Source organism: Myxine glutinosa, chromosome 1 (genome assembly GCF_964187855.1).
Source record: "Myxine glutinosa chromosome 1, kmMyxGlut1.1, whole genome shotgun sequence".
Classification (NCBI taxonomy): domain Eukaryota; kingdom Metazoa; phylum Chordata; class Myxini; order Myxiniformes; family Myxinidae; genus Myxine; species Myxine glutinosa.
The window spans coordinates 88,037,666-88,056,056 of record NC_136261.1 but is presented as its reverse complement, the minus strand read 5'-3'; positions in this window follow the sequence as shown (position 1 = coordinate 88,056,056).

The following is an 18,391-nucleotide window of genomic DNA, read 5'->3' as shown; positions in this document are numbered from 1 at the left end:
ACATCAATCCAAGACTTTCAGGATCCATTTGAGGTTAATTGTAATCTATGCAAGTGGGTGTCAGAAGGTGGAACAAGGCTCACCTGGAGCCTTAAGAAGATAAAGTGCACATCAATTCAAGACTTTCAGGATCCATTTGAGGTTAATTGTAATCTATGCAAGTGGGTGTCAGAAGGTGGAACAAGGCTCACCTGGAGCCTTAAGAAGATAAAGCGCACATCAATCCAAGACTTTCAGGATCCATTTGAGGTTAATTGTAATCTATGCAAGTGGGTGTCAGAAGGTGGAACAAGGCTCACCTGGAGCCTGAAGAAGATAAAGCGCACATCAATCCAAGACTTTCAGGATCCATTTGAGGTTAATTGTAATCTATGCAAGTGGGTGTCAGAAGGTGGAACAAGGCTCACCTGGAGCCTTAAGAAGATAAAGCGCACATCAATCCAAGACTTTCAGGATCCATTTGAGGTTAATTGTAATCTATGCAAGTGGATGTCAGAAGGTGGAACAAGGCTCACCTGGAGCCTGAAGAAGATAAAGCGCACATCAATCCAAGACTTTCAGGATCCATTTGAGGTTAATTGTAATCTCTGCAAGTGGGTGTCAGAAGGTGGAACAAGGCTCACCTGGAGCCTTAAGAAGATAAAGCGCACATCAATCCAAGACTTTCAGGATCCATTTGAGGTTAATTGTAATCTATGCAAGTGGATGTCAGAAGGTGGAACAAGGCTCACCTGGAGCCTTAAGAAGATCAAGCGCACATCAATCCAAGACTTTCAGGATCCATTTGAGGTTAATTGTAATCTATGCAAGTGGATGTCAGAAGGTGGAACAAGGCTCACCCAGAGACTTAAGGTCGAGATCTTTCTTCAATATTACTTGCAGAATCGAAGATTTTCCAAGCATATTGGTTGGTTTTATGAGTTATTCTGTCTGTCTGTCAATTGCCTACAGGTCACAATATTAAACCGATCTTCACGAAACTTCACCAGATGGTAGAGGTGGTCATAAGGAAAATGTCTATTGATTTTGAGGTCAAAGGTCATCTTGAGGTCAAATTTCTAAAATTGTCATTTTTCATCTGATTGACTTGAAAATTGAACAGCATTTGTATATTGAGTCAGTAAATTGGGAAACCAACTATTTTTGAGGTGAAAAGGTTACAGGTCAACTCGAGGTCAAACTTCTAATATCATCAATTTCCATCTGAAAAATCATCAATTTTAATCCGACTGACGCGAACTTTGATTAAGATCAACAATTTTAATCTTAATGAAATGGACAATTTGATATATCTATCCATGGCAACATTTTTTTTGGGGGGGGGGAGAGGTGGATTTTGCAAGTATTGTGCTGTGCATGATGTCTTCTTGTTTTAGATTTTGTTAATGTTGGACAGCCAAATCATTTTTAAATACAACTCTAGTCGTAGTTTGAGCTAATCTGGAGACAGAAAACAAGAATCTGGCCAATCACCTGGAATGTTATTCAATGCTGCCAAGTTCCACACAATCACTCTGTTGCTACTTGAAGACTAACTGATGTCTAACCCGACAGTTTAGTTTTGTGATTAACCTTTGACAGAGATGAAGTGTTTCGAGCTTCTTGCACTTACAATCTGGATTCAGACAACTATTTCTGGTCCAATAAAATCTTTCCGCGAGCATCTGGGATAGGGTGGGTTTCTTCAATAATTCTGCATTGGAATCCTTTCTTCACAGAGTTAAATCATTCTTTATTCTCTCTCAGCTCCTGACAGTGTACAAGGCCTTCCACGATTGCACAAAATAGTACGTCATGCCTCTTTGGGCTAGATCTGATAAATCTCTCTTTTCACCTCTGGAGGCAGTGAAATAGAAGGTCCGAAGGGTAGGTAATTGGGTGTCACTCACTGAGAGGCTGAAGTGCAAGGCCTATTCCTCTCTCATTGAAGAAATATTTGTGGTCTAGCATTCTTCTACTGTTTTATATCTGGTGTTGCACACCCCATCCTTCCCCTTGCCTTCAGCTTTTTCTTCCCCATGCAATACATCAAGTTGCAAGTGCTTATCGAGCAATACATATACCCAAATACTCTGCTCCAATTCTAAGCCAACTTTTTAACCTCCAGTACTTTGGCCTCCCCTTCTCTCATTTGTAGAATCATCCCTGAATCTGTCCAGTATTCCTCCCTCCACTGCATTGGGGTTGTAAAGAACCAAGACTCAGCTGGCATGGTCACTCAACACCATCTCACACTGGCTGCAATCTTTAGTAATGATCCTTTTTACTCTGATTGACACTTGTCCAGTCTCCCTACTCCTTTTTTCAGATAGCAAGTCGAGGCTTGAGGAAGAGCTAGAACACAGAACCAACCAGAACATGGCGAACATAGTTGAGACTTGAGAGTGGAGAAGCACACCAACAATAGGGTAGAAGGGCTCACAGAGGGATCGTGAGAGCAATGGTGGTCGTTCGCATGCAGCCTGTGGCTGCTTGGCTGCATCACTTTTTGGAGGTGTCGTTGATGTTGTGCCTCACCACCATTACCAGTAAGCTGGTGCTCATTCTGTCGACCTAGGAAGGATGACAGCCTCAGTCAAACATCTGGTTTGATTTCAATGGCAAGACAGGGGCTCAAACTCAGGACACTAACATCTCAAGCGAGCCACCAAACTGTTAAGCCAAGACTACGCTTCTGAGAGCAATAATGGGCGCTGCGAAGAAAGAGATCAAGGGGAAGGGGATGAGAACACGTGGGGTGAACAAATTAGATACAAGCTCAAACACAGTAAGGAGAGGGCGGGAAAATAGGGGATGAAACAGAAATGAAACAAAAAATGAAAAATAAGGTGAGGGAGAGGGGAGAAAACTATTTTTAAACAGTATCTCAGGCCCGTAGTAGAACACACAAACACGAGCCAAACACAGCCAAAGCCCTTAAGAGTCATCACTTCCCAGGACACTCTAGGTACTAGCGACATCCAATAACCTGACAAGTAGGGTGGTTCATAAAAATAAAGTTAGAAAAGTCATGCTCCTAACACTTAAAAGTTTTGTATGTATGAAAAAACCCTTGTGGTGAAATTTTAAGCCATTTGGACTAAATTTATGGGTTGCACACGGAGTTTGTAATTTCACATATTTGGCTCGAATAAATGTTTGGAGTTGATTATTTATTCTCCACTGCTATACTTGCGATTTTGACCATTGCAGTTGACCTATGACCTTGCTATGTATTGCATATTTTGAAGTTGTTTTTAAGTTAATTGAATACAGTACAGCTGTACTCTGGTGTACGCAGTTGCCCTCATTGAAGAGTACAATCGTCTCCTGACAAGGGATGAACAGAAAACCCAGTATCTGCTTAAAGTTGTGACAGAACATCGCAAGAGGTTTCCCTATTGCAGGAAATCAACGCTTATTATGCACAACGCTTATCGGGCACAGACATTGAGTGGCTGGCAACCATGAGTCACTGTGCTACCCATAAAACTTGATGTATTCAAAAAATATTTCACAGGCAGAAGTTTTACCTGAATACTAAATAAATTCAAGGTTAGGAGTAAAAGTATTCAAATTTTTTTTTTTTTTTGCCTTATGTAGCTGAGAACCACCCTACTGCCAAAGAAAGGAATGTGCTTGACGAGGGTTACTGAAGGTAGAGAATATCACGAGTATGGATGGGGCATGACCTAACGTGATGGTGAACAGCTGTCTTGAAGCCTGGGAGGAAAGAATTGGGATTGAACTGACTGAGGAAGCTGCACTTACAATCTAGATTTACACATCCTGACTCCATGACAGTTGTGAGTTGATAAAGTTCAGATTTGCTAAGGAAAGACTTTGCACAACTGAGGATACCCAGTCAGTGGCTTGCTTTGGAGGCCATCTTGGATATATAATTTGGCGAAGAAAAATCATGGCTGATGGTGAGGCCCAAAAGTTCGAGTGACTGAACTTCAAGAGGTTTAATTCTGAAATACATTGGAGGATTTTCCAGACAAACCTTTCCGAGAGACAGTGTGGGATTTGTCGTGGTAGAAAGACCTGTTCCAAGTGTTGGACCAGCTCCTGATTCTACTAAGGTCTGTGGAGAGAGAAGAGGCTATTGCAGGCCTATCGGAAGGATGAGAGATGATATGGCAGAGGGGTTGGTCATCAGTAAAAAAGATAAGCAGGTTTTAGAAGAATTGGAAATATCATTGATTAAGACAAGGAACAAGACTGAGTCCAGTTCACTACCATGGCGACTGCAGCAATTGACAAGGAGAGATGACAGGATCCTGTTCATAGCCACACGCTAACTAGAGTGGAGGAAGTCAGTAAGTCATGTGGAAAGGAGGCCTTGGATGCCATAGGCAGATAGTTCGGAGATCAAGACTGAGTGCTAGAATCTGACAAATACTTGAGATATGTCCAGTGAAAAGGCCCTGACCTCATGTCTGAGATTGAGGGTCTCCATCTGTTGTTGATAGAGTAGAAGCAGCATGTCCAGTGTGACTGACCGGTTCTGAATGCGAACTCATGGTCTGAGATCAGGCAGTTTCAGAAAAGGAAAGATTTGAGGTCAACTGGGATGATCGATTCCATAACACTATTTATCATTGTTAGTAAGTTAATAGGCCTACAGTTAGATGTATTTACTTCTCTTTTCTCCAAATTTACTTCATTGTGTTTTGCTGTCTGCTGACATATAGCTTTGTCTATGTTACCCCCTCTGCTCTATCCTCTTGTCAATATTTTGTTCCTACAATCTGTGTTATCTGTTTGATCAATGGTCATTGCTCTCTGCTTTATTGTTGGTGGGTTGACCTGTCATACACTTGTTGAGTTCTCCCACAAGTTTCAACATCTGTAAAGAAAAACAAAATCATGTTATCAAAACTAGAACGGCACTCAGTGGAGAGCATACCTCTGCCAGGTGAACAGTTTACGTTTTGAATCCTAGAGTAGACCAGAAAATCACAATACAGAATCACATTTAATCAAAATCATTCGTCCACAACTTTTTGAGATATTCTGCTTTGTATCGTTTTTGTCCCTATCTCCCAATGATGAAGAATCACTTAAGAAATTCTAGTAGCCGGATCCGGATCTTCACCAAAATTGAATCGATTCTTCCTGGTCATTCATACAACCTGTCCACCAGGTTTCGTCCAAATCCGTCCATACGTTTTTGAGATATCCTGCTATATGTTGGTTTTTCTCTTATCACTCAATGGTGAAGAATCACTCAAAAATTAAATAATTCTCATATCCGAATCAATATTCAGATCTTCACCAAAATCTAATCGATTCTTACTTGTCACACACACAACATGTCCACAAAGTTTCGTCCAGATCCGTCCGCAACTTTTTGAGATATCCTGCTATGTATCGTTTTAGGCCCAATCCCCAATGGTGAAGAATCACTTTTAAAATTCTAGTAGCCGGATCCGAATCCGGATCTTCACCAAAATTTAATCATTTCGTCCTTGTCACACACGCTACATCTCTGCCAAATTTCGTCTGAATCTGTCGACCAATTTTTGAGATATATTGTTCACAAACAAACGGACAAACAGACAGACAGACAGGGGTGAAAAAAAAACCTCCATCCACCTTTGGTGGCGGAGGTAATAAACAACATTCAAATTCATACTAGAAAGCATCTGAAAATGCAAAGCCCATCCGCATCCATTTGTATTCAGACGTCTTCGTCTTCTTCTGTATGCTGAAAATAACAAAAGCAGTTCAACAAAAATACAAAATGAAAACTTTTGATTTTATGGAGCCTTGACATGAAAGTTATGAAAGTTATGAAAGTTAGTGATTTTACGCAATCTTGACCTTTGACCTTTTGATTAAAAAAAAGCAATCTGCTTGTAGCGTTTGATTGCTGAACCAATTCAGTGACCCAATATGCAAATTCTTAAAATTTCAGGTCAATCGGATGAAAATTGACAGTTTCATGCAACCTTCGACCTTTTGATCTAAAAACAAGTGAATCCTCTTGGATTGCGCTGAGGTTCGGGCATGGAATTTCTAGGAGGAAGTATAATTTGTATGCAATGAAAGTACATGTAATATGGGATCGAGTAAGATCGAGTAAGCTTCACCAGTGCGCGTGCGCGAATTTACGTCACGTCGGCAGCGAGAAGGCGTTCCCCAACACGAACCAATCAGGAACTGCCACGCCCACTTATATGATCTCAGAATTCCTGTGACAGGAATTAGCGTTACACTGGCTGGAAGTCATTCGCTAGAGGCGCTTCCTCAGCGCCAATCACCAGTGCGCGTGCGCGAATTTACGTCACGTCGGCAGCGAGAAGGCGTTCCCCAACACGAACCAATCAGGAACTGCCACGCCCACTTATATGATCTCAGAATTCCTGTGACAGGAATTAGCGTTACACTGGCTGGAAGTCAATCGCTAGAGGCGCTTCCTCAGCGCCAATAACAATCGACTACCTTTTGATTGGTGAACCAATTCAGTGACCCAATATGCAAATTCTTTAAATTTCATGTCACTCGGGTGAAAGTTAGTGATTTTACGCAATCTTGACCTTTGACCTTTTGATTAAAAAAAAGCAATCTGCTTGTAGCGTTTGATTGCTGAACCAATTCAGTGACCCAATATGCAAATTCTTAAAATTTCAGGTCAATCGGATGAAAATTGACAGTTTCATGCAACCTTCGACCTTTTGATCTAAAAATAACAATCGACTACCTTTTGATTGGTGAACCAATTCAGTGACCCAATATGCAAATTCTTTAAATTTCATGTCACTCGGGTGAAAGTTAGTGATTTTACACAATCTTGACCTTTGACCTTTTGATTAAAAAAAAGCAATCTGCTTGTAGCGTTTGATTGCTGAACCAATTCAGTGACCCAATATGCAAATTCTTAAAATTTCAGGTCAATCGGATGAAAATTGACAGTTTCATGCAACCTTCGACCTTTTGATCTAAAAATAACAATCGACTACCTTTTGATTGGTGAACCAATTCAGTGACCCAATATGCAAATTCTTTAAATTTCATGTCACTCGGGTGAAAGTTAGTGATTTTACGCAATCTTGACCTTTGACCTTTTGATTAAAAAAAAGCAATCTGCTTGTAGCGTTTGATTGCTGAACCAATTCAGTGACCCAATATGCAAATTCTTAAAATTTCAGGTCAATCGGATGAAAATTGACGATTTTATGTGACGCTGACCGTTGAGCTTTTGACCTTTGACCAAATTAATTTTCCTTCTCCATATTCTCACAATAAAGTTTTGTTGACAATTTGATGACAAAACTCAAATGGTAAATTGAAATTTCAGGTCAATTGTATGAAAATTGATGATTTTATGTGACATTGACCTTTGACCTTTTGACAAAATTAATATTTTGTCCTATCCATATAATCATTATAAAGCTTTGGTGAAAATTTTATGACAACAGTTCAACTGGTAAAACGTTACAGCCTGGACACCCGTACACACCCGGAAACACACACACCCAGACACACACACACCCGGACACACACACGGACACACACACACACCCGGACACACACACACACCCGGACACACACACACCCGGACACACACGCACACCTGGACACACACGCACACCTGGACACACACGCACCCGGACACACACACACACACCCGGACACACACACACACACACACCCAGACACACACACACCCGGACACACATCTCGTTTTTTCATTTATGTTCCTCACAATTCTATCTCTCTCTTTTATTCACAGACACACACACACACACACAAACACACACACGCACACACACACGCACACACAAACAGACACACACACACAAACACACACACAAACACACACACACACACACACACACACAAACACAGACACACACACACAAACACACACACGCACACAAACACACACACACACGCACACACACACACGCACACAGACACACAAACACACACACACACGCACACACAAACACAGACACACACACACACAAACACACACACAGACACACACACACACACAAAGTGACTGCAAAACCCCGCAGGAGACGTGCTATTTTTTAAACACCATATAATGTATGTGATATTGAACTATTTTTCTGCCCATTATTGGAGGCAACCCCCGCTCTAGCAGGGAAAATGGCCTTAAAATGCATGTTGTGTTGTGTTGTTGTATTGGAGGCAACCTCTTATTAGAGATTTGCATTAATTTTTTTGAAGCTACTTTTCTGAAATATGAGCATCTTGGGAACCTGTCTATTTCTTCAGACAACACAAAGTTTTTATAAATCACATCACATTGTAACTGCACTATTATTGGAGAAAGGGACAGTGACCTCTTGGTGCCGGTCCACTTTTGGGTTTGGCTCCAGCATGGATAAGTTCCAGACCACAAGGTCTATGTTGTATCAACTCTTTTCTTGATGCTACAATATGGATGTACACCTATTCTGTTCATCAAAGCATTGCTTGCCTGATGATGATATTCTTCCTTTTCTGCAATACAAACATTATTCCTCTCATACAAAACTGGAAATGAGAGTAATTTTTATGAGCTCCATCGATCAGTTTTTTTTCTGACTAGATCTGAGTAATGCCACTAGCTAGATAGACTCAGCTTTGGCCTCTCTGGCTCATAAAATCATTGCCCACTGTTATTGCTTCAAAAATCTTTGTTTACTTATTGCATCATAATGAGGATGCTCAGAGGAACCAAGGTCAGAAGCATCAGAGGGACACTGAGGCTGCATGGAGAGAACAACCATATCAGGAGCTTCCACTTTACTCCCCCAACTTCAGGTGGTTAAACACGTGCACAGCCAGAAGTCATCGACATCTCTTTCAATGCACTCAATCTCTGGCTTTGTCCCCAACATGTACCAACTCCTCTTTCTCCACAATTCACTCACCCAAGCCAGCCCTGCCAGCACATGTCATTTAGAAGGTTCTGCCTGGTCTCAAAGGTGTGGTTCTTTTGTTCTCGCTTTCTCCAGCACTTTCTACATCATCTTCTCGACCTATCTTTAATAGTCACCTCCACCTCCCCCTCAATCCCTATCTGTCTTGTGACTTAACTTCATTGGAATGTCAAGGGGTACACCATAGACAGCGGAGTGCCACACTTAATGGCCATGGGGCAGATCCAGGATTTTTTGAAGTGGGGTGGGATGGCGGGTTAAGGTTAGAAATTAGGGGAATGGGTATTTACTCACAAGATTCTGCGAAAGTGAAGTACACTGCAATTATGGCGTAGATTCGGGAGCTCGCTTTAAGGGCCCAGGAAGCTTTAGGATTTTAGATGTTCTCAGGTGAATTCTGAAAATGGTGCCTTGGGAGATGTGCTGGGTTGCCTTGGGAGAGGTGCTGGGGTTGCCTTGGGAGAGGTGCTGGGGTTGCCTTGGGAGAGGTGCTGGGGTTGCTTTGGGAGATGTGCTGGGGTTACCTTGGGAGATGTGCTGGGGGTTGCCTTGGGAGAGGTGCTGGGGTTGCCTAGGGAGATGTGCTGGGGTTGCTTTGGGAGATGTGCTGGGGTTGCTTTGGAAGATGTGCTGGGGTTGCCTTGGGAGATGTGCTGGGGGTTGCCTTGGAAGATGTGCTGGGGTTGCCTTGGGAGATGTGCTGGGGGTTGCCTTGGAAGATGTGCTGGGGTTGCCTTTGGAGTTGTGCTGGGGTTGCCTTGGAAGATGTGCTGGGGTTGCCTTGGGAGATGTGCTGGGGTTGCTTTGGGAGATGCGCTGGGGTTGCTTTGGGAGATGCGCTGGGGTTGCTTTGGGAGATGTGCTGGGGTTGCTTTGGGAGATGTGCTGGGGTTGCCTTGGGAGAGGTGCTGGGGGTTGCCTCGGGAGAGGTGCTGGGGTTGCTTTGGGAGATGTGCTGGGGTTGCTTTGGGAGCTGTGCTGGGGTTGCTTTGGGAGATGTGCTGGGGTTGCTTTGGGAGATGCGCTGGGGTTGCCTTGGGAGATGTGCTGGGGGTTGCCTTGGGAGAGGTGCTGGGGTTGCTTTGGGAGATGTGCTGGGGTTGCTTTGGGAGAGGTGCTGGGGTTGCCTTGGGAGAGGTGCTGGGGTTGCTTTGGGAGTTGTGCTGGGGTTGCCTTGGAAGATGTGCTGGGGTTGCCTAGGGAGAGGTGCTGGGGTTGCTTTGGGAGATGTGCTGGGGTTGCTTTGGGAGAGGTGCTGGGGTTGCTTTGGGAGCTGTGCTGGGGTTGCCTTGGGAGAGGTGCTGGGGTTGCTTTGGGAGATGTGCTGGGGTTGCCTTGGGAGATGTGCTGGGGGTTGCCTTGGAAGATGTGCTGGGGTTGCCTTGGGAGATGTGCTGGGGGTTGCCTTGGAAGATGTGCTGGGGTTGCCTTTGGAGTTGTGCTGGGGTTGCCTTGGAAGATGTGCTGGGGTTGCCTTGGGAGATGTGCTGGGGTTGCTTTGGGAGATGCGCTGGGGTTGCTTTGGGAGATGCGCTGGGGTTGCTTTGGGAGATGTGCTGGGGTTGCTTTGGGAGATGTGCTGGGGTTGCTTTGGGAGAGGTGCTGGGGGTTGCCTTGGGAGAGGTGCTGGGGTTGCTTTGGGAGATGTGCTGGGGTTGCTTTGGGAGATGTGCTGGGGTTGCTTTGGGAGAGGTGCTGGGGGTTGCCTTGGGAGAGGTGCTGGGGGTTGCCTTGGGAGAGGTGCTGGGGTTGCTTTGGGAGATGTGCTGGGGTTGCTTTGGGAGATGTGCTGGGGTTGCTTTGGGAGATGTGCTGGGGTTGCTTTGGGAGATGCGCTGGGGTTGCCTTGGGAGATGTGCTGGGGGTTGCCTTGAGAGAGGTGCTGGGGTTGCTTTGGGAGATGTGCTGGGGTTGCTTTGGGAGAGGTGCTGGGGTTGCCTTGGGAGATGTGCTGGGGTTGCCTAGGGAGAGGTGCTGGGGTTGCTTTGGGAGTTGTGCTGGGGTTGCCTTGGGAGATGTGCTGGGGTTGCCTTGGGAGATGTGCTGGGGGTTGCCTTGGAAGATGTGCTGGGGTTGCCTTGGGAGATGTGCTGGGGTTGCCTTTGGAGTTGTGCTGGGGTTGCCTTGGAAGAGGTGCTGGGGTTGCCTTGGGAGATGTGCTGGGGTTGCTTTGGGGGATGCGCTGGGGTTGCTTTGGGAGATGCGCTGGGGTTGCTTTGGGAGATGTGCTGGGGTTGCTTTGGGAGATGTGCTGGGGTTGCCTTGGGAGAGGTGCTGGGGGTTGCCTTGGGAGAGGTGCTGGGGTTGCTTTGGGAGATGTGCTGGGGTTGCTTTGGGAGATGTGCTGGGGTTGCTTTGGGAGATGTGCTGGGGTTGCTTTGGGAGATGCGCTGGGTTGCCTTGGGAGATGTGCTGGGGGTTGCCTTGGGAGAGGTGTTGGGGTTGCTTTGGGAGATGTGCTGGGGTTGCTTTGGGAGAGGTGCTGGGGTTGCCTTGGGAGAGGTGCTGGGGTTGCTTTGGGAGTTGTGCTGGGGTTGCCTTGGGAGATGTGCTGGGGTTGCCTAGGGAGAGGTGCTGGGGTTGCTTTGGGAGAGGTGCTGGGGTTGCTTTGGGAGCTGTGCTGGGGTTGCCTTGGGAGAGGTGCTGGGGTTGCTTTGGGAGATGTGCTGGGGTTGCCTTGGGAGATGTGCTGGGGGTTGCCTTGGAAGATGTGCTGGGGTTGCCTTGGGAGATGTGCTGGGGGTTGCCTTGGAAGATGTGCTGGGGTTGCCTTTGGAGTTGTGCTGGGGTTGCCTTGGAAGATGTGCTGGGGTTGCCTTGGGAGATGTGCTGGGGTTGCTTTGGGAGATGCGCTGGGGTTGCTTTGGGAGATGCGCTGGGGTTGCTTTGGGAGATGTGCTGGGGTTGCTTTGGGAGATTTGCTGGGGTTGCTTTGGGAGAGGTGCTGGGGGTTGCCTTGGGAGAGGTGCTGGGGTTACTTTGGGAGATGTGCTGGGGTTGCTTTAGGAGATGTGCTGGGGTTGCTTTGGGAGATGTGCTGGGGTTGCCTTGGGAGATGTGCTGGGGGTTGCCTTGGAAGATGTGCTGGGGTTGCTTTGGGAGATGCGCTGGGGTTGCTTTGGGAGATGCGCTGGGGTTGCTTTGGGAGATGTGCTGGGGTTGCCTTGGGAGATGTGCTGGGGGTTGCCTTGGAAGATGTGCTGGGGTTGCCTTGGGAGATGTGCTGGGGGTTGCCTTGGAAGATGTGCTGGGGTTGCCTTTGGAGTTGTGCTGGGGTTGCCTTGGAAGATGTGCTGGGGTTGCCTTGGGAGATGTGCTGGGGTTGCTTTGGGAGATGCGCTGGGGTTGCTTTGGGAGATGCGCTGGGGTTGCTTTGGGAGATGTGCTGGGGTTGCTTTGGGAGATGTGCTGGGGTTGCTTTGGGAGAGGTGCTGGGGGTTGCCTTGGGAGAGGTGCTGGGGTTGCTTTGGGAGATGTGCTGGGGTTGCTTTGGGAGATGTGCTGGGGTTGCTTTGGGAGAGGTGCTGGGGGTTGCCTTGGGAGAGGTGCTGGGGGTTGCCTTGGGAGAGGTGCTGGGGTTGCTTTGGGAGATGTGCTGGGGTTGCTTTGGGAGATGTGCTGGGGTTGCTTTGGGAGATGTGCTGGGGTTGCTTTGGGAGATGCGCTGGGGTTGCCTTGGGAGATGTGCTGGGGGTTGCCTTGGGAGAGGTGCTGGGGTTGCTTTGGGAGATGTGCTGGGGTTGCTTTGGGAGAGGTGCTGGGGTTGCCTTGGGAGATGTGCTGGGGTTGCCTAGGGAGAGGTGCTGGGGTTGCTTTGGGAGTTGTGCTGGGGTTGCCTTGGGAGATGTGCTGGGGTTGCCTTGGGAGATGTGCTGGGGGTTGCCTTGGAAGATGTGCTGGGGTTGCCTTGGGAGATGTGCTGGGGTTGCCTTTGGAGTTGTGCTGGGGTTGCCTTGGAAGAGGTGCTGGGGTTGCCTTGGGAGATGTGCTGGGGTTGCTTTGGGGGATGCGCTGGGGTTGCTTTGGGAGATGCGCTGGGGTTGCTTTGGGAGATGTGCTGGGGTTGCTTTGGGAGATGTGCTGGGGTTGCCTTGGGAGAGGTGCTGGGGGTTGCCTTGGGAGAGGTGCTGGGGTTGCTTTGGGAGATGTGCTGGGGTTGCTTTGGGAGATGTGCTGGGGTTGCTTTGGGAGATGTGCTGGGGTTGCTTTGGGAGATGCGCTGGGTTGCCTTGGGAGATGTGCTGGGGGTTGCCTTGGGAGAGGTGTTGGGGTTGCTTTGGGAGATGTGCTAGGGTTGCTTTGGGAGAGGTGCTGGGGTTGCCTTGGGAGAGGTGCTGGGGTTGCTTTGGGAGTTGTGCTGGGGTTGCCTTGGGAGATGTGCTGGGGTTGCCTAGGGAGAGGTGCTGGGGTTGCTTTGGGAGAGGTGCTGGGGTTGCTTTGGGAGCTGTGCTGGGGTTGCCTTGGGAGAGGTGCTGGGGTTGCTTTGGGAGATGTGCTGGGGTTGCCTTGGGAGATGTGCTGGGGGTTGCCTTGGAAGATGTGCTGGGGTTGCCTTGGGAGATGTGCTGGGGGTTGCCTTGGAAGATGTGCTGGGGTTGCCTTTGGAGTTGTGCTGGGGTTGCCTTGGAAGATGTGCTGGGGTTGCCTTGGGAGATGTGCTGGGGTTGCTTTGGGAGATGCGCTGGGGTTGCTTTGGGAGATGCGCTGGGGTTGCTTTGGGAGATGTGCTGGGGTTGCTTTGGGAGATTTGCTGGGGTTGCTTTGGGAGAGGTGCTGGGGGTTGCCTTGGGAGAGGTGCTGGGGTTACTTTGGGAGATGTGCTGGGGTTGCTTTAGGAGATGTGCTGGGGTTGCTTTGGGAGATGTGCTGGGGTTGCGTTGGGAGATGCGCTGGGGTTGCCTTGGGAGATGTGTTGGGGGTTGCCTTGGGAGAGGTGCTGGGGTTGCTTTGGGAGATGTGCTGGGGTTGCTTTGGGAGAGGTGCTGGGGTTGCCTTGGGAGAGGTGCTGGGGTTGCTTTGGGAGTTGTGCTGGGGTTGCCTTGGGAGATGTGCTGGGGTTGCCTAGGGAGAGGTGCTGGGGTTGCTTTGGGAGATGTGCTGGGGTTGCTTTGGGAGATGTGCTGGGGTTGCTTTGGGAGATGTGCTGGGGTTGCTTTGGGAGATGCGCTGGGGTTGCCTTGGGAGATGTGCTGGGGGTTGCCTTGGGAGAGGTGCTGGGGTTGCTTTGGGAGATGTGCTGGGGTTGCTTTGGGAGAGGTGCTGGGGTTGCCTTGGGAGAGGTGCTGGGGTTGCTTTGGGAGTTGTGCTGGGGTTGCCTTGGGAGATGTGCTGGGGTTACCTTGGGAGATGTGCTGGGGGTTGCCTTGGGAGAGGTGCTGGGGTTGCCTAGGGAGATGTGCTGGGGTTGCTTTGGGAGATGTGCTGGGGTTGCTTTGGAAGATGTGCTGGGGTTTCCTTGGGAGATGTGCTGGGGGTTGCCTTGGAAGATGTGCTGGGGTTGCCTTGGGAGATGTGCTGGGGTTGCTTTGGAAGATGTGCTGGGGTTGCCTTGGGAGATGTGCTGGGGGTTGCCTTGGAAGCTGTGCTGGGGTTGCCTTTGGAGTTGTGCTGGGGTTGCCTTGGAAGATGTGCTGGGTTGCCTTGGGAGATGTGCTGGGGTTGCTTTGGGAGATGCGCTGGGGTTGCTTTGGGAGATGCGCTGGGGTTGCTTTGGGAGATGTGCTGGGGTTGCTTTGGGAGATGTGCTGGGGTTGCCTTGGGAGAGGTGCTGGGGGTTGCCTCGTGAGAGGTGCTGGGGTTGCTTTGGGAGATGTGCTGGGGTTGCTTTGGGAGATGTGCTGGGGTTGCTTTGGGAGATGTGCTGGGGTTGCTTTGGGAGATGCGCTGGGGTTGCCTTGGGAGATGTGCTGGGGTTGCTTTGGGAGATGTGCTGAGGTTGCTTTGCGAGAGGTGCTGGGGTTGCCTTGGGAGAGGTGTTGGGGTTGCTTTGGGAGTTGTTCTGGGGTTGCCTTGGGAGATGTGCTGGGGTTGCCTAGGGAGAGGTGCTGGGGTTGCTTTGGGAGATGTGCTGGGGTTGCTTTGGGAGAGGTGCTGGGGTTGCTTTGGGAGCTGTGCTGGGGTTGCCTTGGGAGAGGTGCTGGGGTTGCTTTGGGAGATGTGCTGGGGTTGCCTTGGGAGATATGCTGGGGGTTGCCTTGGAAGATGTGCTGGGGTTGCCTTGGGAGATGTGCTGGGGGTTGCCTTGGAAGATGTGCTGGGGTTGCCTTTGGAGTTGTGCTGGGGTTGCCTTGGAAGATGTGCTGGGGTTGCCTTGGGAGATGTGCTGGGGTTGCTTTGGGAGATGCGCTGGGGTTGCTTTGGGAGATGCGCTGGGGTTGCTTTGGGAGATGTGCTGGGGTTGCTTTGGGAGATGTGCTGGGGTTGCTTTGGGAGAGGTGCTGGGGGTTGCCTTGGGAGAGGTGCTGGGGGTTGCCTTGGGAGAGGTGCTGGGGTTGCTTTGGGAGATGTGCTGGGGTTGCTTTGGGAGATGTGCTGGGGTTGCTTTGGGAGATGTACTGGGGTTGCTTTGGGAGATGCGCTGGGGTTGCCTTGGGAGATGTGCTGGGGGTTGCCTTGGGAGAGGTGCTGGGGTTGCTTTGGGAGATGTGCTGGGGTTGCTTTGGGAGAGGTGCTGGGGTTGCCTTGGGAGAGGTGCTGGGGTTGCTTTGGGAGTTGTGCTGGGGTTGCCTTGGGAGATGTGCTGGGGTTGCCTAGGGAGAGGTGCTGGGGTTGCTTTGGGAGATGTGCTGGGGTTGCTTTGGGAGAGGTGCTGGGGTTGCTTTGGGAGATGTGCTGGGGTTGCTTTGGGAGATGTGCTGGGGTTACCTTGGGAGATGTGCTGGGGGTTGCCTTGTGAGAGGTGCTGGGGTTGCCTTGGGAGATGTGCTGGGGTTGCTTTGGGAGATGCGCTGGGGTTGCTTTGGGAGATGCGCTGGGGTTGCTTTGGGAGATGTGCTGGGGTTGCTTTGGGAGATGTGCTGGGGTTGCTTTGGGAGAGGTGCTGGGGGTTGCCTTGGGAGAGGTGCTGGGGTTGCCTTGGGAGAGGTGCTGGGGTTGCTTTGGGAGATGTGCTGGGGTTGCTTTGGGAGATGTGCTGGGGTTGCCTTGGGTGAGGTGTTTTGAGAGATATGCTGGGGTTGCCTTGGGAGATGCGCTGGGGTTGCCTTGGGAGAGGTGCTGGGGTTGCTTTGGGATAGGTGCTTTGGGAGATGTGCTGGGGTTGCCTTGGGAGATGTGCTGGGGTTGCCTTGGGATAGGTGCTTTGGGAGATGTGCTGGGGTTGCCTTGGGAGATGTGCTGGGGTTGCCTTGGGAGATGTGCTGGGGTTGCCTTGGGAGATGTGCTGGGGTTGCCTTGGAAGATGTGCTGGGGTTGCCTTGGGAGATGTGCTGGGGTTGCCTTGGGAGATGTGCTGGGGTTGCCTTGGGAGATGTGCTGGGGTTGCCTTGGGAGATGCACTGGGGTTGCCTTGGGAGATGCGCTGGGGTTGCCTTTGGAGATGCGCTGGGGTTGCTTTGGGAGATGTGCTGGTGTTGCCTTGGGAGATGTGCTGGGGTTGCCTTTGGAGATGTGCTGGGGTTGCCTTGGGAGATGTGCTGGGGTTGCCTTGGGAGATGCGCTGGGGTTGCCTTGGGAGATGCGCTGGGGTTGCCTTGGGAGATGTGCTGGGGTTGCCTTGGGAGATGTGCTGGGGTTGCTTTGGGAGATGTGCTGGGGTTGCCTTGGGAGATGTGCTGGGGTTGCCTTGGGAGATGCGCTGGGGTTGCCTTGGGAGATGCGCTGGGGTTGCCTTGGGAGATGTGCTGGGGTTGCTTTGGGAGATGTGCTGGGGTTGCCTTGGGAGATGCGCTGGGGTTGCCTTGGGTGAGGTGCCTTGGGAGATGTGCTGGGGTTGCCTTGGGAGAGGTGCTCGGGTTGCCTTGGGAGAAGTGCTCGGGTTGCCTTGGGATAGGTGCTTTGGGAGATTGCTGCTTGAAAACATCCAATGATGTTTCTTTCTATAGCCATTTGGCACACGCTTTCCATGTCAATCTCCATGCTGTGATTGATGTGCAACAGGGCGACACCTGAAAGTCGATCTTCACCCATCCCATTTCACCGAAAGCCCTTGATCCTGCGTATGCATGAAAATGAATGTTCCGCATCACATCAAGCAACAGGGAGAGCGCTTCCTATCCGGATTAAGGTTCTGTTGTTGGTAAATATATCCTCATCGGCATGTGAAATATATTGCGTCAGATTGAGTGCCCACTGATTATGGTCTTTCCCATTCCAGTGCCGATGTCATTCCATCACCTCTGCCCTTGGTGATGGTGGATGTGGAAAGTCATGCTGTCAGGACATCAGCCCATCGATAACCTGGTTGACATTGCCTGTTTTAGTGATTACCTCGAGAAGGAGAGCAAGTATGTCAGCAACTTGCCTGCGCTTGGAGTTGAATCAATCTTTGAATCGTGCAAAGAGGTGTTGCCAAAGTGCAATGGCGACGTTTCACAAGTTGGATTAATTGGGAGATGTGCTGGGTGCATGCGATCGATGGAGTTTTCTTGCTGAGCTTGGTGTCTTTGGAGAACTGATGAAAGAACGAGTGTGGGCAAACATGTGGCATCATCAAAACATTTATTGCATTCTTCATTGATGTTTTCTCTCAGCATCGTTATTATATCAGTGCTTGATCAATCGTGTTGTCTGCTTGAAAGATGTCAAGGTCTTGCTTCTGAAGTATTGATGCCCTGGGTCAGACATTCTCCAGGGTATTCTTGGCAGTGACACAGGCAATGCTAGTTGCAAACTAGATGGTATTCATAGAATACTTAAACTGCACACTCAACTTGTTGCGAGCCAACTCTCCTGTTTTTGAACATTTTTTTCTTTGATCCAATATGGCTGCCAGACCACGTGAGCGATGACATCATAAATTTATATTCTCGAATATAATTGTTGCATAGATCACGCTCAATACATTTCAAACTGATCGGTCTAAGCGTTGTCCCTGTCGAATTATGACGTCATAATTATGGCACCAATGACGTCATTGTTAACAGCACCTATTCCCCATATGGAGTTCTTTACAATGAGCCATGTTTACATTTTTTTCTAAGCAGCGGTTTTGGAGATATAGAGGTGCAAAATTTTTCAGTTTTTCCAAGATAGCGCCTGTACCACATGACTTATGACGTCATGATTATCATTAAAATATTCCAAAGGAGGAGGTGCTCCCATGGTGAAAATTTCGTGTCCATCAGACCAACAGTTGCTGAAAAAAAATTCATACTGATCAGATCAAGCATTGTATTTGTCGAATTAAGACGTCATAACGAAGGCACCGATGACATCATCATTAACATATCTTATTCCCCATGGGGAGTAGTTGGCAATGAGCCAGGTCTCAATTTTTTCCATTGAGCGGTTTGGGAGATATAGAGGTGTAACGTTTTTCCAAGATGGCGTCCATACCACGTGACCTATGA